We start from the raw sequence: 26261 nt of genomic DNA on the forward strand, positions 1-26261 counted from the left end.
AATGGTTTTTGCTTCTCTGTACTATATGATCTGACTTTTCTGCATTTTAATAAAAGTTTTCACTTGAGCTCACGTAAAACTCAGAAAGAAGCAATAGTTATAAATAAGAGTATATGCATTATTTCTTGTACTTTTACTGAATTGAAAAACTTGAAAAAAAATTTAATCTCTGGTGCAAAAAAAATAGAGATGGTTCCAACTGAACTGTTAAATTATTTATCTTTTCTCTCTTAGTCATTGTATAGAAATTTATCACCTCAAGCAAACAAAACCTACCGATGAGCTACATGACACCATGGTGATCTTCATTTAGTTGTCTGCTAGTCTTTTCATCTGTAATCTGGATGGGATTACGTAACATTCCATAAACATCAACAATGAATATATTTTGTTAATTCCTAATATTTTTTAGAGAAAGAGAGAGAGAGAAAGCATACAGATGCAAGTGGGGGAGGAATAGAGAGAGAGAGAGGGAAAGAGAGAATCGTAAGCAAGCTACATACTCAATGTGGAGCCCAGTGCAGGGTTCTGACAAGCCTGAGATGATGACCTGAGCTGAAGTCAAAAGTAGGACACTTAACCCACTGAGCCACCCAGGTGCCCCTCTTCCTAATAAATTTTTAAGTTGCTTTCACATATTTAAGGAGTTGTTTTGAAAACTTTCCACTGTAGTAGGTCCCACAGTGCAGGTTTTAACATGCAGAGGAAGGCTGTCTTGAACATATTCATCTTCAATTAAACTTACTGTATAGGCTGACATGATGTTTATTATGTCTCCCTATAAAATTTGTCATTTTGGTAGTATACCAGTGCTTTGTTAATTCAATAACCACATATCTAATAAATTAATTCTATATCTTTATAGACTCTTAAAAAGCACTTTGTGTACTTATACTTCATTAGTATGTCAAGGAAAACTTTTTACATCATAAACTATCAACAGTTATCGATTGGATTAGAGAGGGTTGAGGAATTTTGGAGTGGCAAATTTGTACGAAGTATAAATGAAACATTCTACAAAATCATAGAAGATTTCTTAAGTTCCGGAAGGGACTTTTTATATCATCTGTCTATTTTATAGTTTGGATGGCATACTGAATATGGATGAAAAAAATCAATATTAAATGCATTTTATTTAAATTAGAAAATATACATCATATTCAAATGCAACAGCTCAATGGTTACACTAGAACAATCTAAAAGTTGTTAATTCCACAGCATGAGGCCCTATATATGCAAAATGAGATGAAATCTACTATGTGCCAGAGCTCCAGATTGCGGGCTGCCTTTGCCTTCTGATATATGCGAAAGCTCAGTAAAATATGCGATGTGAGAAAAGAAATCAGTGGGTTTATATTATTATTTCTAGTAGGAAAGGCCACATTTCTTTGTTTATTAAGAACTTTAGAGGTCCATTGTTCATTTTTCTTTTCTTTTTATTTTACATTACAAATTCCTCTTAGAATTTAGTCGAGTTAAAAAAAATTTTTTTTTAGATCATTACCTTTAAGGAACTAGTCATAAATCTACATATATTAGGCTTCTTAAAGCTGCATTTGCATAACTGATTTGAAAGTAACATTTGTTATAAGCTTAAGTCTTGATGCTATTATCCCATGGCAATTAATTCCAACCACTATGAAATGTCAAAGATGATCTGTTTATAGTATGACCCTGGTTCTTTTCCCTTGCCAAAGTAGAAGACATTGTTAAGTACTTAGATTCTAAGAAGTTTAGGAATAGGCATTTAATATGCTCCATGACTGGTTATTCTTTACACCAGTCCCTATGGAATTAAAGGCATCCTCAGCTGTTGGGTGCCTCCCTCTTTTTCCCGTTTGCTACTTCCCATTGGTTGCTACTAAGGTTAAATCCTAAAGCGCACATCTGATTATGCATCTCATTGCCCTCAAGTTTATATTCTTAGAGAGGCCTTCCCCAGCCACCCTATTTACAGCTGCTGCTCTGACAATGTAGTTTTGAAAATGGCATACTTTGCTTCATATTTATCATTTCATTTATCCCTACCTAACATTATATTCATTTGTTTGTTTTTACAGAGAACAATTTTCACAGTTCCTTACTAGAATGTAATGTCTGTGAGGGCAGGAGCCTTGTTTTCTGTCCTGAGGATTGGACCTGGCACATAACAGGTTCTCAATAAACATTTTTTAAACAAATGAATGTATTTTTTAGAAGTTTATTTATTTTGAGAGAGAGAGACAGAGAGAGTACAAGAGCAAGTGGGGGGAAAGGCAGAGAGAGAGAGAGAGAGAGAGAATCCCAGGCAGGCTCTGTGCTGTCAGCCTAGAGCCCAACACAGGACTTGATCTCACAAACTGTTAGGTCATGACCTGAGTTGAAATCAAGAGTCAGATGTGTAACCAACTAAACCACCCAGGCACCCCTGAATGCGTTTTCTTTAAAGGCAAATTGTATCTCAACATTCCCTCCTTCAGTCTTGTGGTTCCATTGTTTTACCATAGCAGTATGTGTTATTCCCCATTTATTATCCCAAATAGAATATTTTTCTTTTCGGTGATGGTGTGTGATATATTTATTCAATGCTTGGAGATGCCCTGGCTAAAAATGTATTTATGAGAAATAATCAATACAAATGACAATATTTGTGTTAAGCCCTTTTTTTTTTTTACTGTGAAATAATTTCTTTAGAATTTTGCTTCCTCTAATCTTTCCAATCTGCCATAAGATTATCTGTGAAATTGCTACAAGATTTGCTTGTGTTCTCTGGGTGTAGGGACCGCAGCATGAAAATTACACTGGAGTATTTTAGAAAAGTACATCGGGATTAATTTTTTGTTGTTTTTGTTCTGATCTATAAGCAGTTTAAATTCTTACTGGCCTCTGCTGTGTGTGGGAGAAATCCATAGATAATTTGCACTTTCATTTATTTATTTATTTATCTATTTATTTATTTACTTTTAATGTTTATTTATTTTTGAGAGAGAGGAAATGAGAGAGAGAAAGAGAGAGACAGAGACAGAGACAGAGAGAAAGCAGGGGAGGGGCAGAAAGAGAGACAAAGAATCCTAAGCAGACTCCAAGCTGTTAGCACAGAGCCCAACTTGGGGCTCAAACTCACAAACTATGAGATCATGACCTGAGCCGAAGTCAGATGCTTAACCTACTGAGCCACCCAGACATCTTGATAATTTGTGCTTTTAATGATAAAGGTTCTCACAATGCTTTACATGAATGTACTGACAGAAAAGACAAAATTGCCTTTTTGCCACTTAGAAATGCAGGACAAAGCAGCTGACAAATGTCATCTGGAATTTTAGATCATACAAACGTGCTCACTCCCTGTGTCAGCAAGGGTACGCCTATAGGATTTTAGCAGTTTCCTTCCAGTTTCTCCAGAAATAATGGGTTAGTTCACATAAGACAGTCTCAAGATTATTGATATAATCACAAATTGAAATGGGACCCTGAGCTCTCTGTTCACAGAAAAGCTTGCCTGGCTCTCTCTGTATTTGAAGTGATTAACGATGCTTCAGCATTATGGGAAAATGATATGTCTATAATTATATGAAGCCACAGGAGGGAGAAACCCTTTCTGATACCGGTCTTTGAAGCCACCCAAGTTATTTGAGTCTGAACCATTAGGGGGAAAAACAAGCAGAAAAAGTAAGACAAATATAAGAAAAGAAAAAATCAGAATACGCAGTAGTGATACAGGTTTAGGGGGAGACTGTGTGCAAGAAAGAAAAAAAATGGTTTTGGCCATGAAAAGCTAATCACTGGGGGAAATATTGTCTCAGCAGTTAACAAACCACATAAAGTCATAGAACACTCACCTGTTCTCTGAGTAATTATCTTCCTATTTTTCCTATCAGGTCACCCTCCTTTCTAATTTGTAATGGAGATAACATTTCTCTCCATCTCTGTAAGGCACAATGACACAAAAGGACTACTAAAAATCTAAAACGCTATGTAAATATTATAAACAATGATACGGAAGAGGTCGTCTTCATTGCTCTTCCCTACCCCCACTGCATGGGTGTTCATTATAAAATAGTCTTCCTTGGGGAACCTGGGTGGCTCAGTCAGTTAAGCATCTGACTTCGGCTCAGGTCATGATCTCATAGTTTGTGAGTTCTAGCCCCTCGTTGGGCCCTGCACTGACAGCACAGAGCCTGGAGCCTGCTTTGGATTCTTTTTTTTTTTTTTTTTTTTTTTTTTTTAAAGATTTTTTTTTTTTTTTTTTAATTTGTTCTTTTTTTCAACGTTTATTTTTGGGACAGAGAGAGACAGAGCATGAACGGGGGAGGGGCAGAGAGAGAGGGAGACACAGAATCGGAAACAGGCTCCAGGCTCTGAGCCATCAGCCCAGAGCCTGACGCGGGGCTCGAACTCACGGACAGTGAGATCGTGACCTGGCTGAAGTCGGATGCTTAACCGACTGCACCACCCAGGTGCCCCCCTGCTTTGGATTCTATGTCTCCCTCTCTCTCTGTCCCTCTCCCTATCGCGCACTTTCTCTCTCTCTCTCTCTCAAGAATAAATGTTAAAAAAAAAAAAAAATTAACAACATCAGTCTCCAAAAATTTAGGATAGTTTAGGGCTTATGTGGGTTTCAGGATCACCTTTAAAATGTCAGGGGTATATGGGGCTCCGTTTTCCTCCCCAGCCTTGGTCAACCGCTCTGAGTTGATGGACGACAACCTCCAGGTGCCTGAGAACAGCGTTGGATTGACATGCATACAGCCTGCCCGGAGGATGCAAATACAAACTGGCAGCCCAATTCCCTTCCTGACCACTTGGTGCCACTCTAGCTTTAAGAACTGCTCAGCTGCAGCCAAATCCTGGGAAACCGCTTTCTCCTAGATTGGCTTCTGTGGTTTCAAAGACAGTCATTGTTTTGAAGAAGGTCATTTGGAGAGTTCGATGGCTGATGTGATTAGAATGTGTACAGTGAGTCGCATTCCAGGTGCTTTGTGTGCTAACACTTAGGTGTTATTACCAGCATTAATTATCCAAGGGACATGTAGCAAACACAGGTGGGCCCTTGTTGGTTCATTAAAAAGGCAAGGCTCTGCAGAATGCAAACCACCAGGTAGCCACCCAGGCCTTTTAACTTGGAGTTTAATTTGAGAACAGGCTGGTGCCCATCAGACCTACTCTATTCATAGACTGGACGTTATAAAAAGAAAATTTGTTCAATATTAGTTCCTCCCCAATATTTGTTACACACACACACACACACACACACACACACACACACTGAAATCAGAAAGCAATGAATTCAGAAAGGGTTCAGAAACAGACACCCCTGTAGTGAAAACAGGAAGGACCTGAAAATGCTGTTGAGTATGTTTCCTGACATATGATATTTTGTTTTTTTCCCCGTCTCCACAGTCTTTACTTGCATAACTTTTCATTTATCAATAAAAAGGGCATTTTTCTTTACAGAAAGAACCATCTTTCATGTGAGTTAACTACCTCTAGTGATATCCAAAATGTTACCCAAATGACACATCTTCATCTCTTTCCCCACCTCTCTTTTTCTTCTGGGACCACAAAGGACTCAAGGAAGGAATCTGTGCATAGGCGTTTACAGCTTTGAGATGACTTTCTCAATTGGAGGACATTGCAGCATTTAGCTGAAGGTCCTGTGTTCTGTTTTAATCAGAGCCCAGGAGGGCGGCTTGCCTACTTCTGAAGATGCTATTGAGAGGAGTGCTTTTCTGACTCATTAATTTGGAAAGGCAAGAGAAAGCTGCCATTAAGAAATGTCTTTGCAATTAATTGCATGTAAAATCTCAAGGTTTTTTTTTTTTTTTTCCCCTGACTCATTTATAGAAAGTGCTTTGCCTTGTTTATGTAGGGGTACCTGTGGCCTTAACATGACTGGAGCTGTCCCCAGGCAAAATTGAGTGGCTGGCAAAATCTGTTTCTGAGTCCTTTCTGATTTCATTGCTTATTTTTCCCTTCTCTGAGCCTAAAACTTCTTTCTGTTTCCCCTTAAAACTTATGAGTTTTGAATTTAATTGCCTCTGGCATTTGGCTTGCCAACTTTGGGTTGTCCTTGGGCTTGGGGGTCTGGGAGCTCTGTTAGGATCCTGAATCTGCCATTTCCTTGCTGTGTGAATTTAGGCAAATTATTTAACCTTCAGGTCCCCGTCTGTAAGGAGGGCTATTTTGAGCAATAAATGAAACGCCACTTATAAAGCTCGGGGTCTGGCATCAGAAGCATCAAGCACTTAAGATGCTTGTTAAAAATGAAGACTTTCTGAATATTATTCTAGACAACTGACTCAGAATCTTGAGGGAAAGGCCCAGGAATCTACAGTTTTAAAAGACCTCTTACACTCACCAAAGTCTGAGAATTCCTGGCTTCAGGAATAAATCTTATGAAATGTAATTGTTGTTATGAAAGGATCAGGAAAAAGGGCATAATCAAAAGGAAGGGATGAGTAGCTAAAGGACCCAGGCATCATAGTTGTTTTGTTGAGAGAGATTTTAGGGCAACTATAGGGCATGATTTGATTAGGGCTGTCCTGAATCCTATGCAGAATGGAATATGTGGACAATTTATTCAGGATGTTGCTGGAGTAAAGTATGCAGTGTCTTCTTTCTAAAGTGAAGATGCTAAATCCATCTATTTTACTACTGTAATTTGTCATTTTTTTCCCAACTGTGTTTTGTTTTGGGTATCCATATGTGTGTATTTAAGGCAGGGATTACTCCCCCTCTGTTTCTGCTGGTTAGCAGACTCTTGTTCACTAGACTGTAGGCTCTACAAGGGTAGACATCATGATTTTGTGCTCCTTTGGAGTTTCAGGGTCTAGTACACAGCACATGTCTACGGTAGGCATCTGGTTAATGAGGGCATGAGTTGGGAAGGAAAATGGTTTCTTAACCTCTAACATATACCAATTAACCTCCCCTTTTCTTCCTTCTGTTCACATTCACACACGTACTTAAGGCTTAATCAGATCCAGGTTCCTTGAGTAATAGAATCATTTGGGGCTGGGTTGGTGCTGACACCCTAGATGAAGCTAGGTCATCTAACAATTAGGGATGACCAGATATATGGAATATAGATTTTAAGGGAAATTAATTCAGTATTGGCTTGCTGCTGGGCCATCTTTCTAGTTCAGATCATCTGGGAGATTAAAGATCCACTGACCCAATACGAGCCTGATTTGCAGAGCTTATTGACCATGTGGAAAATTGAGCGATGGAAAGCAAGTTGCTGCCTGCTGGGCTTTGTTGTTGACCCCAGTATTTAATGCCTGCTCAGAACATTTTAAGAAGTGACAATGGAAGGATTGTTTTGAACATAGTTAATATTTCCCAGAGGCATTCACAACCGTCTAATTTTTCTCAAAATTTAGTGTAATAGGAGAAATGCAGATTTCTGGACCCTATTCCAGATCAAACCTACATTTTCCAAATGGTAGGTGTGAGGTAGGGCATAAGAAAAACTCAAATGAATTTGGTCTGAATGAAGCTGTTCATGAGATCCAGGCCATCCCAAGTTACCCCCACTCTGCCTTCTGGGGTACTAAGGGGAGTGATATCTGATATCTGTAATGTATTTATTGCTCTCCATGTATAAAACTGTGGCACAGGAGTAAGTGTATTCTTTGCTCTATAAATCCTGTAGCCTTTGACATCAGGATTCAGCCTTGTCACGTCTTTCATAATCAAGGACCACATAACTTTTTATTTTTTTTTCCCACTAACATTTTCTTTTGTTAGGGCAGTTTTAGGTTCACAGCAAAACTGAGGGGAAGGTTCAGAGATTTTTCACAAACCCCTTGCTGGGCACATGCACAGCCTTTCCCATTACCAACATCTCCTACCAGAGTGGTACATTTGTTACAATTGATGAAGCTACACTGCCACATCATTATCACTCAAAGTCCATAGTTTACCTTGGGATCCACATAAGTTTTTTAACCTCATTTGCTTCTCCTGTAAATGGTTTCAAGTGAGAGAACTTCTCTCCTGTGCTCTGGACGTTCCTATTTCCATGTTTTAAGTAGGTAACAAGAAGAGTTTTGTAGATTTTTGTTGTTAACTTTGAACTCTTTAGATTAAATGGGCTAGAAGCCCTATTTGTCCTTTTAGTTTAGTGATTCTCAAAATGTCCCTGAGCCAGCAGTATCAGCATCCCTGGGGGAATTTGGTAGAAATGTCAATTCTTGGGCCTGACCCCAGACGTGCTAAATCAAATGCTGGAGTGAGGCCCAGCAACCTGTATTTTAATCAGCTGCTCAAATGGTTCTAATGCTGCTATAGTTTGAGAGTCACTGGACTTAAGGGAAATGTTGCTCGTTGGCTTAAAATTTTAATGAGCGCTAATTTGGCTGAGTGGATAATCCTTCATACAGTGGCATTTAAGGAAAATAGAAAAAGGCCAGTCTGAGGCTCTGTGTGGCAAGATCAGGGCAAGACAGTACCATGGATCAGCTATGTCACAATCACATTTAGATTTTTGCCTAGGACTGACCCTACGTATATGTTAGAAAAAATTTCTTAACCTCTGGTTTCACGGTCCTTGTTTGTACATTTGGGCAATGATGAGAATCCTACTTCAGCTGGCTGTTGTGGGGTTAAATAAGGATGCAGGTTAAGTGTCTCTTGCAGTGTGGTGTATGGTAGGTGTTCAGTGATGTCCTTTTGCTGCCCTCCCTGAAGACGGGGAACCGTGTGAGATGACACCAGACTGTAAGACCAGGGAGGGGCAGGACCTGCATCTCTTAGGGTCCTTGTTGTAGTCCTAACAACTAGCACAGTTCCTGGCCCAGAACTCATGGAAAAATATTGGTTGTATAAACAAATATGAAACGGTCAATGCAAAATAATGAATGAGGGCGGTTTTATTTGATATGTTGACTGATACAGTATAAATGTGAGGAAAATGTGACTTTTTGAGACCAAGTTTAGACCTACTGTAAGAAATTTAAGGGCCGATTCTAAGGTTCAGATCAGAAGCTCATACCGGGACTCAAGTAGGGATGGGAGACAGGTAAGTGTGGGGACTGAGGACCCCCACTCCCAGCACAGCCAGGCTCCGCGTGGGCAGAACCACTCTGCAGCAGCCCAATTTCCTCCTCCCAGCACCTGGCCTTGCAAATCTCCTGGGATGGCTCCGCCCCGCCTAGAGGAAGGGGGCGGGTGTGTGGGCGTGGCCTGTGCCCTAGCTCATCCGCCCCGGGGTAGCGGCTGTGTCACGTGGCGCCTGGTGCTCCGACACCCTGTGTCTGCTGCGTCTCCTTGGTGGTGAGGCCGAAAGGACGATGGAATCCCTTCCGGATTTCCCTGAGCGTTTTATGATGATCCTGGACCTACTGTGTGGACAGGGAGGGCAGGCCCAGCTTGTATCATTCTGATTGTCAGCGGACACCATTTTAGGGCCCATCAGGCTCTTTTGGCTGCTTGAAGTAAGTTCTTTTAAAATTCTTTCAGGGGTTTACCCAGGAACTTTAGGCGGAGATAGAAGGTGTTAGTAAAATGGCCTTTTGTCGTTTTGTTGAGTTCGCGTATACAGCAAAATTAATACTAGGAGAAGAAGCAGCCAATTCTATGGAAAGCAGCAGAGCTTATACAAATGCTAGAAACTCTCAAAGCCCTTGAAATCGGATACAGACAGGTGAATAGCGTATTTTTCTCACATTTACAGTATGCAAGTTTTTTTTGGAACAGTGTAAACTTCTTGAATGACTGAAAAAATATTAGGGCCTTTTTCTGTTTGCATCATTGCTTTAAAACTGTGTATAAAAAAATAAAACTGTATGAAAAGGTTCCTATTACTTGTTAGGAAGCAGCAGGTGAATAGCATATTTTTCTCACATTTACAGTATGCAAGTTTTTTTTTGGAACAGAGTGTAAACTTTTTGAATGACTGAAAAAATATTAGGGCCTTTTTCTGTTTGCATCATTGCTTTAAAACTGTGTATAAAAAAAAAAAAAAACTGTGTATGAAAAGGTTCCTATTACTTGTTAGGAAGCAGAAGTTACCTTATAGATTTTTTTATCCCCAGTATATTGAGGTATAATTTCATATAATACAATTCACCTATTATCCTGTAGAGTTTGAGTTCTGGTAACCGTATACAGTGGAATAACCACCACCACCACCATCAAGATATAGGAACATTCATTACCTTGAGTTTTCTTAGGACTCGGTGGTAACCCTGATCCCCATCCCCAAGCAACCACTGATCTGATTTTTATCGCTGTAGTTTTTATCGCTGTATTTAGAATGATGACATTAAGTGGACTTCTATAGTGTGTGGTCTTTTGTGTTTGACTTTTTTTTGCTTGCCACTGTGCTTTAGAGATTTGTTCATGTTGTGGGTATTACTATTTTGTGCCTTCTTATTGCTGAGTCTGTTCCATTGTAGGGATAAACTAACTGTTGATTGACATTTAGGTTGTTTCCAGATTTTGGCTGTTACAAATAAAGTGGCTATGAACGTTTGTGTACAAGCAAAAAAAATTAAGGCAGTACAAGCACTTTTCATATCATTAAATATAAGAATAGGGGCTTCTCACTAAAATGTAAGGGCAATTATATTAGTATAGGTGTTAACAGATTCTGTGTTTCAAGTTATGAAACATATTGTAGAGATCTATTGCTGAAAATGTTTAGACTAGAAGCCAAGGTAGATCAGCTTTGAAATGCTTTTTTTTTCTCCTTTGGTTTCCTAATGATCCATTTGTTTTTGACTCTCTTTAAGGGTTGCCAAAAAAAAAAAAAATCTGTAATGAAATTGTGGCTTACATTCACTTATTCTTCTTTCCTTGTCTTCATTTTCGTAACAATCTCATCTCTTATTTAACTTCTAACTTTATGCCTGCTGTACTAAACACCTTTTCAACTTTAACAAATTAATGTTCTTAACCATATTGTTACCACCCCATGTTACAAATGGAAAGGCTGAGACTCTGAAATTTAAGTAATATTAGCAAAGCCAGGACTAGAATTTAAGGCTGATTTCTCAGCCTATGATCATTCTACTGTAGCACCTGGTACAGAGAAACCTCTTTACGTTTGTTTCTGGCTCGACGTGATTACCAGTTCTCCTACACTTAGCAATATAGGTGAGCTTACAGAACTCTTAGAAGACTTGCAGGTGGAAAAGGAATGAAGAAAGAATTCCCAGAGCATAAGCCATTGGAGAAGGGAGAATAGCTTTTCTCTTCTTCTAAGAAGTAGATGTTCGAATATCAGGATGGACAAAACTTAGAAAGGCTTTGTTGATCTTGGAATTGGATGAACAAATGCCCTCAATGCTCTTTGCTGTTTCCTTATTACCTCTTAGTTACTTCTATTCCAGGTTCCATGATTTGAGCTTAATTTTTTCCTGACTTCTGACATTGGTTTTGCCTGTGCTTTTTCCTTTTTCTTCATTCATGGAAACTTGAATTGTCTTTCAAGCTCTTTCTGACCAGTCTAGGCAAAAGTGATCTCTCCTCTGAGTTCATGATTCTGTTTGACATTTATTAGGTACTTAATTACATATTGCTTTATGGTGGCAATAAATTATTTAAATAAGAGCTATTTAAATTTGGATAAGTATTGTTCCTCAACCACAATTGGATTATAAAGGTCCCATTAAAAAATAGCAAGCATTTGGGGCGCCTGGGTGGCGCAGTCGGTTAAGCGTCCGACTTCAGCCAGGTCACGATCTCGCGGTCCGTGAGTTCGAGCCCCGCGTCAGGCTCTGGGCTGATGGCTCGGAGCCTGGAGCCTGCTTCCGATTCTGTCTCCCTCTCTCTCTGCCCCTTCCCCGTTCATGCTCTGTCTCTCTCTGTCCCAAAAATAAATAAACGTTGAAAAAAAAAATTAAAAAAAAAATAGCAAGCATTTAAAATAATAAAAATGAAATAATAGCTAATATTTATTGAAAGCATTTACTATGTATCATTATTTCATCTATTTTTCATATGAATTTTATGAGATGGATACTATTATTATTATTCATGCTTTATAGATGAGAAAATGGAGGCTTAGATTAATTTACCTGTGTTGATATAGCTGGAAAATATAGTCCAAAGGGAAAGTGAAAACATAATCCTATCATCCAACGATAACTACGTACTCTTAAATTTTAAATAGACTGAGAGCACTTTTTTTTTTTATTTTATAAACTTAAAGTGTTTAACAAAGTGGTAGTCAAATAATGAATACTCAGGGTACCTTTATTGAATAATCAAGTACATTCCACAAAAATACCATTGAATAAACTTACAAAGTAGTTGAATTATATTTTCTTGACTTAACCTGTTTGATTTAGCTTCCCCTTTTCTTCTTACACAGCTTACTGTCCAGAATGAAGTTTTCTACCTACTGATGTCAAAGACTGTTATTATGTCATAGGAAACATCACACTTCCCTAGCCATGACCTTTACCTTTTTGAAAAAAAACAGACAGGATAAATTCTCATATAAGTAAAGCTTCAAGGCTCTAACAAGCTGCATTTTTAGAAAAATTTTACTCAACTTTAATCCCTTGTGGGTTCTGTAGCTTTGACCCGATTTTTCTTTCCTGTTGAATTCTTGGCCTTGTATAATAAAACGATTCATGCTTTTCTCTGGATCCTTCCCTTTCATTTTTCTTAGCCTTTCTTCAAAATGTTTGTTATGCCAGCAATCTTGACTGGGAGTGTCACAGAAAGTAGTGGCTGAGAGCTTGAGATTTTGGATTTTCAAATAACCATCACTTTTTGGCTCTGTGAGTTTGGGCAAGTTATGTAACTGCCTTAGGTAGGTTACATAATTGCCTCAGTTTTCTTATCTGGAAAATGGAAACAATAATATTATCTACCCTACACGGTTATTCTGAGGATTTTATTTGAAACACACTGCATATAAGATTCTTAGCATAATGTCTGATTGATGTTTAAACATAAGAAAGGCTTTCTTTTCCCCCAAATATTATCTTGTAGAAGATTGAATTGGCATTTAGTAAAAAGTTCTTATGAAGCCTCTCCTAAGGGATACATTGTAAAAAAATGTCAAAGTTTGGGGAAAATACAGAAGTCCTAAGACCTCAGTGAATGTTAGTTACTTAAAGAGATCATCTGCCATCATAGCCTTAAAAAAGAAGCAAAAGAATTTAACACAGCTGTAGGAGTTGTTCCTGTAGGTTGTCCTCACAATTTTAAATACTATATGTTAGTGTAAACAAAACTTTTAAAGAGTCTTTAAGAAAGGAAAATTCTGTGTTTGGGTTTGTGGACATTGGAATATATTCCTTCTGGGATGACTGGGTGGCTCAGTCTGTTAAGTGTCCAGCTTCAGCTCAGGTCATGATCCAGCAGTCAGTGAGTTTGAGCCCTCTGTCGGGTTCTGTGCTGACAGCTAGCTCAGAGCTTGGAGCCTGTTTTGGCTTCTGTGTCTCCCTTTCTCTCTGCTTTTCCCCCACTCATGCTTTGTCTCTCAAAGATGAATAAATGGTAAACAAAAATTTAAAAAAAAGGAATATATTCCTACAGGATGATGAGAAGAGTAAATGCCCTGATATAATGCTGGTGATACTTCAGGCATGGGTAGTATTGTTAGCAATTGCATTTGCACAGATTCAAACAGTTGAGGCAGAAGCAAACATGATAACTCTGGAGAGCCATTAAGGCATCTCAGAGTGTGAATCCAGGGCCGATAAAGACATGCTGACAAAGATGTGTGTGAAGAACTTGAGTAAAATTATTTCAGGCAACATCAAGGTAGTAAAGGGTAATTCTGAATTAATGTAGTTCATATAATATGTGATTTTAAGCCTGAGTATAAAAGTTTGAAAAATCAATCATTGAAAGTAAATATTTAAGTCTTCCACCTTCATGTAAAAGTTTATATGCCTAAGTTGGCTACAAACATTGTAGGCGGTCTTTTTATTGAGAAAAAGGGGGAAATTCTATTCTGGGTCATCATCTACTTTGGTAGATATGGTAATAAGTTCTAAAAAGTAAGCCATAATAATATTAGTAACAATATATATTTTTAAAAGACCAGATCTTAAAAGTAATCAACTTGATAATTTGAAATAGTTCATTCAGGTTTTTTGTCCCTACGAGGACTTTTTTTTTTTCTCTTAGTTTACCATTACCTATTCTATTGATCTTTTAAGTTATTAAATCACATCTTCTTCTTGGGCACTAGAGTCTACAAAGATGACTTCCTCTTCCAAACACAGACTGTGATTGAAATTAAAACTCTCAACAGTGTTTGTTTTCCTCCCATCTGAACCCACCAACTTTAAGTACACACACACATATTTACACAGTCACACACTCCTTCATACTGGAAAATTAAAAAAATAAATCAACTAAAAAAACCAGCAAAATTCGTAGGGTGCCTAAGTGGCCCAGTCGGGTAAGTGTCTGACTTTGGCTCAGGTCACGATCTTCTGGTCTGTCAGTTTGAGCCCCACATGGGGCTCTGTGCTGACAGCTCAGAGCCTGGAGCCTGCTTTGGATTCTCTGTTTCCCTCTCTCTCTGCCCCTCCCCTGATAATGCCCTGTCTCTCAAAAATAAATAAACATTAAAAAAAAAAAAAAAGTCAAACAACAAAATTCGTGATTTATTTCATGGGAGAGTTTTATCCATAATGCTTAGTATATGCTATGTGCCAGGTACTGTTTTATTTTTTTTTTATTTTATTTAAAAAAAAAAAAATTTTTTTTTTTCAACGTTTATTTATTTTTGGGACAGAGAGAGACAGAGCATGAACGGGGGAGGGGCAGAGAGAGAGAGGGAGACACAGAATCGGAAACAGGCTCCAGGCTCTGAGCCATCAGCCCAGAGCCTGACGCGGGGCTCGAACTCACGGACCGCGAGATCGTGACCTGGCTGAAGTCGGACGCTTAACTGACTGAGCCACCCAGGCGCCCCAACCAGGTACTGTTTTAAAAATCATGCAGTCATTATCCTATTTAATCTTCACAACCACTTTCTCTTACTACTGTAACTCCTTTTTAAAGATGAACAACTGAGGCACAGAGAGGGTGAGCAGTTTTCTCTAGGTCACATAGTTAATAAGCTGCAGAGTCAGAATTTGAACACAGAATCTGACTTCAGATTCCAGGCCTGAATTTAATAACTTTGATTCGGCCTTCAGTGGCTAGGTGCTCTTGTTTATGATCATGTAAAGAAAATAAAGCAATACCTGCTAATCATTTATGACAATAAAAAATAATTGAGTTGAGGAACACCTGGGTGGCTCAGTGGTTAAGCATCCTACTCTTGGTTTTGGCTCAGGTTGTGATCTCATATTCATGAGTTGGAGCCCTGTGTTGGGCTCTGTGCTGACAGTATGGAGCCTGCTTGGAATTCTCCCTCTCTCTACCCCTCCCCCACTCATTCTCTGTCTCTCTCTCTCTGTCTCTTTCAAAATGAAAAAAATCAATGTAAAAATATTAAATTGTTAAAACCTCAAACAATGGTAAAATTGATAAAATTCTTGATTATAGTTCCCCCTCACCTACCAGTTTCTATAGATAGCTATCATTAAAGTTTGTTATATATTATTTTAGATAATATGTGTATATACAGTGACATCACTGTAAAAACATTATTTTGTAACTTGAGACTTAGTTATGTGTTACGGATTTCTTTCCATGAAAGATGTGTGTCTAACCTAATTTATTTTACTGGTTACATAGTTTGAATATATCACAATTTATTTGGTAATTTAAAATCAACTCTTCTTGATACTTAGATTATTTGTAATAGTGGAAAATTAAGAAAGTAGTATATGGAAATGAGTATTCTAGTCTTTCCTATCTCTGTATATACAAATTTTATCTTTCCAGTTTAGACCCCAGACTTTGATGTTTCCTTGATGCTTCTCTTTCTATAACACTCGATGTCCAGTTCATCAGTAAATCCCATTGATTTTATTTTTTAAATATATGCTGGTAGTGGCCATTTCTCTGTACCTCTTACCACCATCATTTGGTCCAGACCCTCATTGCTTTTTATCTGGATGATTGTCATCATCTTGTAGCAGTCTGTCTACTTCTAAGAGTAATCCTTTAGGGGCACCTGGGTGGCTCAGTCAGTTAAGCATGTTACTTCAGCTCAGGTCATGATCTCAGGGTTCATGAGTTTGAGCCCCGTTTCCGGGCTCTGTGCTGACAGCATGGAGCCTGGAGCCTGCTTCAGATTCTGTGTCTGCTTCTCTCTCTGCCCCTCCCCCACTCACACTCTGTCTCTGTCTCTCTCTCAAAAATAAACATTAAAAAAAAGAAGTAATCTTTTAAAACTCAGATAAAAATTACTCTTTTCAAAGCCCTTCAGTGACTCTCTCTCTCACTCACTATAATCCAAAGTATTTGCCATGGTCTTTAAGACTCCCCATGAGCTAACATCGTACTATTTTTCTGACCTTGATCTCTACCACTCTCCCTCTTATTCACTGTACACCAGCCACATTAAAATATTCACTATCTCTTGAATGTAATAAGCACAATTTCTCCTTAGGGTTTTTGCGTTTGTTGTTTTCACTGCTTGGAAACCTTCAAGCCTCTCCCGCTTCCCCCATATTTGTCTGACTCACTCCTGCATTTCTCTTTTAGGTGTCTGTTCAAATGTTGCCTTATCATATTTGTCAAATTAATGTTGAATGAACATATCTTTATCCACTTAAATAAATGCTTGTGTCAAATAAATTTCTAGAACTGAGATTGCTTACTTTTGCACTAAGTGCAATTGTGTTTAAAAAATCCTTTGTTATTAAACTTCCCTCTTCACACCCATGCCTATTTATTTTAGTATTCTCATGCCCCTCTTCAAAGTGGTTCTGTGGGTCTGTCACTGTTTCTGCTGTGGAAGGCTGGCTTGCTTTCCCTCCCTCATGGGAGCTCTGGAGGAAAAGCAGGCACTAGGCAGCTGGTCTGATCCCCATGGGTCTCTTCACAAGGCTGTGATTTCAGGAGTGACCTTGGGGTATGACTGAGTTGTCATTAAACAATTTAATAGATGAAAGAATTTCCTCTTCATACTTCAGCCACATTTATTTTTCCCCAAATGTCTGGCACTAAGTTGTAAATATTTAATAGCACAAAGTTGCAAAAAGATCTGATTTATCATACTGGTTTAACATTTCTAGACATATGAAATTGGGATAATCAGAGAAATCCTGGGATTTTAGTGGCGAAATAAAATCCCTGTCCATGTGTGTCTTTAAAAAATTAGAATACCTTTGCTTATCTTTACCACCATCCTTTAAAGAAAATGGTATGAATACTGTTTAATTGCCAAATAAGTTGTGATTTGCATTGTCTCATGTGTCACTAGGAAACAATGATAGCATGAGTAATTGGAATCACAAAATTATGGAATATTTGAATTAGAAGACCTCATTTGTTTAATCCCCTAATTTTACAAAAAGGGAAACAGAAGTCTATAGAGGTTGGGTGACTTACTCAAGGTCACACAGCTAGTTAATGGTACAGATGGGTCTTCTGACTCCCCAAATAGTGCTCAGTAGCATCCATTGGACAGTGTCTGTGAACCAAGCTCTTTGCTAAATGAAGTTCTACCCGCTAGATAATTCCTGTTTCTTCCAATTGTCCTGACACCCTGCAGTTTATTTAGATTACGTGATTGGGCCTCATATTTCTTCTGGAGCTAGTGGGATAAGGATCACCCTATTAGGGTGCTTAATTTTGTGCTAATGATCCTTCTTTCTGTCTGAAGTCTTCAGGTTACAGTTTTTTCAAAGGAACTCTGTGCTGCTTGTCCTTTTCTGCTTGCTGCATGATGTGCACATCAGTGCCTCCTGCAGCCTTCCACTTTTTAATTGCCTCTCCTTCCTAATGAAGCCTGTATCAGCTCCAGTGCTAATTGAACTTCGTCCTTCATTCAGACTGTGTTATTAAACAAATAGTCACAGTGTTTGGTCTCACTTTAATAGGAGCATTGATGTTTGCTTAACATCAAAAACTTATTAGTAATCTATTGAAAAGGCAATTAATGGAGGACATGTGGGTAAGGAAATTGAACTAGTCTGCAGTACAGGACAAAGAATGGCAAAGACATTCTGGTGTTCTAAGGTTTAACTGTCTGTATTCTGGAAGTTGCAAACTGATTGTTAAATTCTGGACTCCTAGCCCACATCTATGTAGTTATCATTTTTATGAAGTAGCATTTACATATCTAGTATTAAACTGAAGGGCAAACCAATTGTCTCTCTTGATCCCATCCTACCTCCCCATTAAAGAGAGACTTTTTTTTTTTTTTTTTTTAATACTATTCTTTTTTTTTTTTTTTTTAATTTTTTTTTTCAACGTTTATTTATTTTTGGGACAGAGAGAGACAGAGCATGAACGGGCGAGGGGCAGAGAGAGAGGGAGACACAGAATCGGAAACAGGCTCCAGGCTCTGAGCCATCAGCCCAGAGCCCGACGCGGGGCTCGAACTCACGGACCGCGAGATCGCGACCTGGCTGAAGTCGGACGCTTAACCGACTGCGCCACCCAGGCGCCCCTAAAGAGAGACTTTTTAAAGAGACTTTTTCCCAAGCTTTTTAGCATATAGATTTGTATTTATCATTGTAGAAAATACTGAAGGGTAAAAAGATGCAAATACCTCATCTGTAGTCTGATCACCCAGAGATAAGCACTGATAAGATTTGGGTGTGTCCTCTTCTGTGATCCATTTTAACACATGTATAAAGACATTAAATTGGGTCACATACCATGCTGACCTATTGTTTGTTTATTTTTCATTGGTATATATCCTGGACAATTAATAGAAATCTATATATCATATTTAATGGCTTTGACATATCCTGCTGGATGGATAGGCTGTAATTTATTTTATCATATTGTTGAAGGCTTAGCAACAAATTTCTTTTACCTAGTTGTTTGTATGCCCTAAATGAACTTTATTGTTTGGGTAAGTAATATGAGATTAGGAAATCAAATTGATAGACTTCTCTGTTATAAAACCATCATCCTCTGTTGTGTGAGTATATACAGAATTTGGTGTTATTAGACTGTAGACCTAGATCCTATAAAATCACTTTTGTGAGTATCAAATGTCCTGTACTTGTAATTATGCCAATAAAATAATTAAGAAACAACAGAAGGCTGATCAAGAAGTATTCTTAAGATAATGGCTTAAGGTGTGGATTTCCTCCTACCTGTGAACTCATAAATGATGCGTGGGTTCAGAGAGAAAACAAACTCTAAAATAGGAATCTAATGGTATTTGGTAATTGAGTAAAGCATTGCAGACCAAATTCTTTTTATTATCCATGTTAAATAGATATGAGGGGAGAAGAACCAATAATGGGTTACTCCATTTGTTCCACAGACCTTGGATATGACTGAAACTCCCATCTACATTAATAAGAGTCATGCATGGCTAGGTCCCCAGGCAATATTTAGTAAATGAATGGTGTTACTGCCTGCCAGGGACCCTTTTAGAAAGTGCTGTTGTTGAGAGAACCTAAATAGATATATATATATTCTGATTTAGTGAGGATTATGATGCATAAAATATTGGTAATAGGTTTAAAAGATTAGCATAGACTGGCTTTCCATGAGATCGTTTCTTATATATAAAAAATTAAATGTTATTTCTAATGTCATCATAAAAGTAAGGCTGGGGATTATCGATTTTTGGAGGCTTTTACTAGATAGTTTGATAATTGACTCTCTCAAGTTTTTAGCACTTGGCCCTGGGTTTGCTGTTTACCTTGCTTAAGCAATTTGGTGTAATTAATTTTAATAGCTGTATTTATTTTTAGGGTTTATACTTTGGTGGAAGGTTCCTCTAGTCAAAATCACATAGAATTATTTTCTCTTTGAATTAAAAACATAGAATGGTTTAAAATTAGAATCTCCCTTATAAATTTAAATGAAGAGAGCAAAATGCAAAATCTTTTAACATATTAACGACCCCACAAAATGGAAATGTTTGTTGATGAGGATTGAAAAGAAACAAAAATGAAAGCAGTTAATTTGTTAGATGGCAAAATTGATGCGTGTTTTTTGTAAAGAATAAATAAAAATGGAGGAAGAGAGCTTTAGGTGAGATCTTATTTTGAATGGTTCCAAACAGCTGTGAGTTGATGCTCCTCTATCAAAAAATTTGGCTGCAAAAATAGTCATTGATCATATTGACTGCTAACTAATCAGTCAGAAATTGCACATTGTTCCATATGCTTCTAAGACAAGAGGAAGGAAACAATGAGTAAAGGTTCTAAAACCTTATACTCTCTAGCGTTCCTCTTCTGTTTGTATCCAGGGCTTGTTGGTAGTTGGCCTGTAAGGGGTGTGTTTTCATATGATATGGGATCTCAGTATCTCTTAGGCTGACACCCTGTTCCTTCCAGTCTGATTATTTTAAGGCAGCTATAAAAATTAAAAACAAAAAAAAAAAAATTTGATCAGAGGACTTTTTTCTTGTTGAAACAATTTTTACTTTAAAAAAAGGTGAAAAAAAGATTTTTCTTAAACATTTTTTCTCCTTGAGTCTCAATTTTATTTGTAATTTGTGCAATCTGTTTCCTTATTGTTGGAATTGTTTAATTTTTTTCTTAACTGTTTCTAAACTCTGAATTTTGTATGCAATGCATGTCTATTGAAGAAAATTTGGAAATACAAATAAAGTAAAAACAAGAATAATTGATATTTTGCCCATTCAGAGATATATCAATGTTAAATTGTCTTATTTAACTCCAGGTTTTTTGTTTTTTTTTTTTTTCCCTTTCCAACATGGGTTCATGTGTGTGTATATTTTTACTGCTATACTAGGATAATGCTGTGATAAATCCTTCTGTGAATACATTTTCTATATAGTTCTGATTGTTTCCATAGGATAAGTTAAGATTGCATTAAATTCTTCTTAAGTTTTAAAATCGCGTTGGGGGATGGGGCTGGAGATGTGGATTGGGGACAGTGAAGATGTTAGAGGAGGGCAGGAGCCATGGCTCTTGAAGTATTTTCTTCTCTTTCAGTAATCTCTCCCAGCTGTCTGGGGATAGCAGCAAATTGTCTCTGGCTAGATTACAATTCTGAGGATCCCTAGTTGATATTTTGGGTAAGTGGAAAAAAAAAAAAAGGTTAGGAAATATTCTTATGCATGAAGGTCACTCCTTAAAAATAATGTAGAAAAATGAAAGGTTATTTGAGATTGTTATATGCTATAAATATTCTCATCTGTAAATTTAGTTATTTTTTATTGGGGAAAATATGAGTCACACAGTATCCCAACTATTCCTTCTTTAAAAGAGAACTTGGGTTCAATAATGGAGACTCACAAACAGAGGAATAAGAGAAATAGGAAGTTTTGCTTTTGAAAGAATACTGAAGTGGAAAATAGAAAAGCTGAAATCAACAACAATAACAACAACAACAAAAAGCCACATCCGTTTGGACTAAACTACATGTATATATAACACAACTTTCCAAGCATAAAAAGAAAACTCTAGCCAAGGGAAATGAAAGAAATGCTTTTGAAAAACTGTGAAATAGGCCTGTTGTTGAAATAGTTTTATTTCCCCTTTAGAAGATCTATTTACTACAATGCTGGGAATGAGAGGGATGATTTTGAATAAAGAATAGAGCCATTTAAGATGTTGTGCACAGTACCAGAATTTATGAAGACTGGTTTGAATTAAAACTAAATGTCACCAGCAAATAGAAGCTAACAGAAATGTACATTTCATTTATTGTATTGGGAGTTGGGGAGGGGAGCAGGGATGGGCTTATTCTTACAGGACCTTTTTATATGGCACTAATTTTATGGGGAGAACTTAGACCTTAAAAAAGCATGTATTCTCTCAAATCTTCTTAGCTGTTGAGATTAATTCATTAATTGGCAAGAGTTGGAATCATACCTCCTACTTCATCTAGTGCAAGAAGGAAAAAATTCAAATGTTTAATGCAGTCATTCATGTGGCAGATTTGTGTTATATGCCTAATCTTTGTCAGGTGTCACTTCTGCCACTGTGAGTACATTGGTGAAGCGGACAGGTCCTTGTCTTTAGGAGCTTCTAAAATTGGGGGAAAGGCAATACATAGCAGGAGAGGGGTGAGTGGTCTGCCAACAATTAAAATTGGGTAGTTGGGAGATGCTGGGGGGCACATTTCAGGCCAAGTGTTTAGGGAAGGTCTCTGTGTCACATTTGAGAGGGCCTTCCAGGATAATTCTATAAGCCTGCGCCTTTCTTCTGCAGTTGAGAGTATCTGTCTTTCCTCTTTCTGTGGCCTTCACCTTCTTGTCAAGGGCTTTACTGTTACGATTTGCTTTGAAGAACTGTAAAACTGAAATAAAGATGCAGTTTAAAAAAAGAGCTGGAAATGCATTTTTTATAAATCAGAGGCTCAGGTGCACCATCATTTTCTCAGCTCCAAGAAAATCATAAATTATTTTTTATTAGAGGGAATTACTGCAGCTCTAGATCTTAATGATTGCTGAACAGGAGCTCTTTTTCCCCCCCCCCTAAACATCAAGTAGCTGCCAGTTTTAATTTTCTTTTAGAATTTACACATTCAAAACATTGTTTTAGCTGTTGAACAAAACTGTCTCTTATATCCAGGGGACGGTGCCAGAGTATGAAATGCACATCTTGGTTTCATTTCTTCCCCTCCAGCCTGATACATGGGTAAAAACCAGCCTTGTGTTTTATGATTAGAGGTCTAGTGTTCAATATTAATAACTGTGGAAAGAATCAAATTCCAGTGTTACCCTTTAGTATTTTCATGCCCAGAATTTGTATAATTGGGAGTTTGTGAGGAAGTCGACCACATTCCTGCCATCCTTACTTGATGGTACCAAGTGGTTCTTTATCATGTACTATTAGTGCAATAATTCTAACACCTGGGATTTTAAGCACCAATAAAATGGAAAAAAAAATTTAATAAATATGTATTCAGTATTTGTTATAATGTCAGATGCTGTTTTAGGGGATGGAGAAACAGTAGTAAATAAAAAGAGAAAAGAAATAGGCAGAAATTGCTGCTGTCATGCAGAGTACATTCAGATGAGGGGAGTTGTTAGACAATACATAAACAAATAATGCCAGATGGTGATAGATACTAAGAAGAATTGCAGAAAAGGGATAAAGGTATAGTCAGTGTGGGAGTGAAGCCTACAATTTTAGAAAGAAGAAAGTTTGGCTTGTGAAAATTCTCAGATGGCAGGTAACTTCTGAGTATAGATGGGAAGAAGGTAGGGGGGCAAGACAATGAGAATATCTGGGTAGGTGGGAGCAGCAAGTGCAAAGGCCCTGAGGCACGTGCATACCTACCTAGTGGTCTAGGAGCAGTAGGGGAGACACTGTAGCTAGAGTATGTGGGGGGGGGGGGGGAGGAAGGAAGGGTTCTAGGAGATAAACTGAGAGAAGATTACAGAGCCAGATCACATAGATGGTTATAACCCATTATAAAGACTCTTTGGCATTTGGTTGGAATCAAGTGGGGAGTTATTTCAGAATTGTGACCACAGGAATGTTCTGATTTAACTTCAGAAGAATACACTAAAGGAGAGCAAGGGAGGAAGTAGAGAGACCAATTAGGAGACTATTTCAATCATCCAGGCAAGAGGAGATGGTAGTTTGCAGTCTCAGTAAAGGCGGTGAGAAGTTGTCTGATTCTTGGTGTTTTGAAATCAGAGCCAACACGTTTTACTGTTGGGATGAATGAGGGATGTAAGATAATGCAGAGAGTTGTGGATGAGTCCAAGGTTTTTGGCTGGAGTAATTGGCAGGGTAGAGTTGCTGTTTACAGAGAGTGGGAGGACGCTGTCTGGCAAGGGTGCAGGTTTGATGGGGAGACCAGGAGCTTGGTTTTGAATATATTGGGTTTGAGATGCCCTACCCACTAGATATCCAATGGAGAGGATAAGCAAGATACCAGGGATGGGTGGCTTAGGTTGGAAGTATAAGTTTGGGAGCAATCAGAGCCAGATTATGTGTTTTCTCTGCCATTGTGCACACTGCCTTGTGTGCTGTGCTGTTTGTGACTTGCATAAAATTGGTGTTTGCAGTACCTAGAACTGTAACCCAGGTTGAAAGCCAGCCTCTCAAATTTTATCTCTTGCTTAATTCTGAACTGGGAGTGATTCTGTGTTTTGTTTTGGTTTTATTAAATTATCCCTGCAACACCCCATCACAACCAAGTAGCTTCTTATTACCCTTATTCTCCAAAGGATGGGGGTGAGGGGCAAAGGTTCTGAAGGCGATTTATTAGCCTCAGGAAGAGGATGTCTTTTTGAAATTCTTCTGAGAGGAGGCTCTTTCTGAGATTTTTTTTGTTACCTTTCCAATTAACCCATCTTAGAGTTGATTATGATTTTAAGTTTCATGATGCAATAATCTGTAACATTTATATAGTGCCATTATCTCTTTCCAAGTACTTTGTGAACATTTGTTAATTGCTTTCTCTGTTACCCCAGGAGGCAGATAGAGACACATTTGCATTCATTGTAGGAGTTTCCAGGCAGTGGGGGTTTGAGCAGTGAAGCGACTGCCCATCAAACACCTGGCCAGTCAGGGATAAAGGGATTCATAATGCAAGTAATGATAATGACTCATTTCCATTAATTATTATTATTTTAGTACCTGCAAAATTCTCTTCATAAAAGTCAGAGCCCAAAATGAAAGAGGTGTTTTCTTTCCCTAGAGATCACAACTGATAGGCAAACTTGATGAACAGATGGGAGATACTAAGTACCAAGAGGATAAATGAGAAATGAGAAATGAGAAGGGGCCAAAGTTGCCTTAAGCACTTCTAATTATGGAACAGGGGACTGTTACCCAGGAGGATCTTAAAGTATTATGGTAGAGTAAGAGTAGAAATCACTTGGCTGACTGGTTAATTCAACTTCATTTTTACTTTAATTATTGGAGGACTTAGACAAAAATATTTTCTTTCTTTTTTGAGAAACTCATTGACAAATTTATTGATATTTCCTATATGACAGACATTTCATGGGCTCGAGAGGATTTAGTGGTGTATAAAAGAGACTAACATTTGCAGAGTGGATATAATGAAATTAATGTGTGTTCAGTATTTACCATTTGCCAGGCCCTCTCCTGTTACTACAGTTAACAAATAATTGAGTAACAATAGTCCTGTTATTATCCACATTTTATGGAGAATAAAATTAAGACACAGAATAAGTGACTTGCTCCAGTGTGCAGTTAGTACATGGTAGGGCTTTAGTCCAAAGAGAACCACTTTGCTTTAGTTTTGTTGTCTACATTAAGTATTGGAGATGAAGGGGGTACCTGGTTTGAGTAATTCACCATAACTACTTAAAATGATAAAATTCAACATATTGATCTTAAATTTTTGAGAGCCAAAATGCATGCATCAGAATTATGTCACAGGTCAGAGGAAAAAATGGTCTCACATTGTTTTACTCCCAAGTTTTTGCCTTGGGCAGGTAATAGTTGGGTTATTCCATTCTTACATATTGGCTTTCCTGTTCATCTATATTTAATGAAGGCTGCTGGTTTTTTGAGATAGGTCTTATTTCTAGGATACTTGGAGATGATAATTCAGGGCTAGCCTTAGGCAAAATTGTGAAGTATGTTGAGTTAGGATTCTTAGATATATTCTCACTCTTGCACCATCTTCTCACCCTCTTTTTACTCATTAATACAACCCCTTCTCTCTTTTTTTCCCTACAAATAAAATGAATAAAAGTGATTTAACTTAACTCTTTCTTTCCACACAATAACTTTTATGTATTTCAAGAGGGATTCTGCTTTTTGTGATGAAATGCCATACAAACATTAATTAGACCCATGGTAAAAGTCTTAGGGGACCTTCAGAACATGTTAATATCTTCAAAGAATTATGTACGATGCAGTGGAAAGAGTACAACTTTTGTGTTGGATAGAATTGGGTTTTAAGGGGCGCCTGGGTGGCGCAGTCTGTTAAGCGTCCGACTTCAGCCAGGTCACGATCTCACTCTCCGTGAGTTCGAGCCCTGTGTCAGGCTCTGAGCTGATGGCTCAGAGCCTGGAGCCTGTTTCTGATTCTGTGTCTCCCTCTCTCTCTGACCCGTTCATGCTCTGTCTCTCTCTGTCCCAAAAATAAATAAACGTTGAAAAAAAATTAAAAAAAGAATTGGGTTTTAATTCTTAATCATTTATAAAATGTGGGATGCTGGGAAAAATATTTTAGTCATTGGAGGCTCATTTTTATAATCTAAGTAGGATTATATAATTTCTAATATATGTGAAATGACTTTTTCTGACTGGCATTTTATAGGTCCTTAATAAATGGTTGCTGTTTGCTAGTTTTCACTCAGGTAATGTTTG

This window comes from Puma concolor, chromosome A1 (genome assembly GCF_028749965.1).
Source record: "Puma concolor isolate L17-30 chromosome A1, mPumCon1.1.hap2, whole genome shotgun sequence".
NCBI classification, from domain to species: Eukaryota; Metazoa; Chordata; class Mammalia; order Carnivora; family Felidae; genus Puma; species Puma concolor.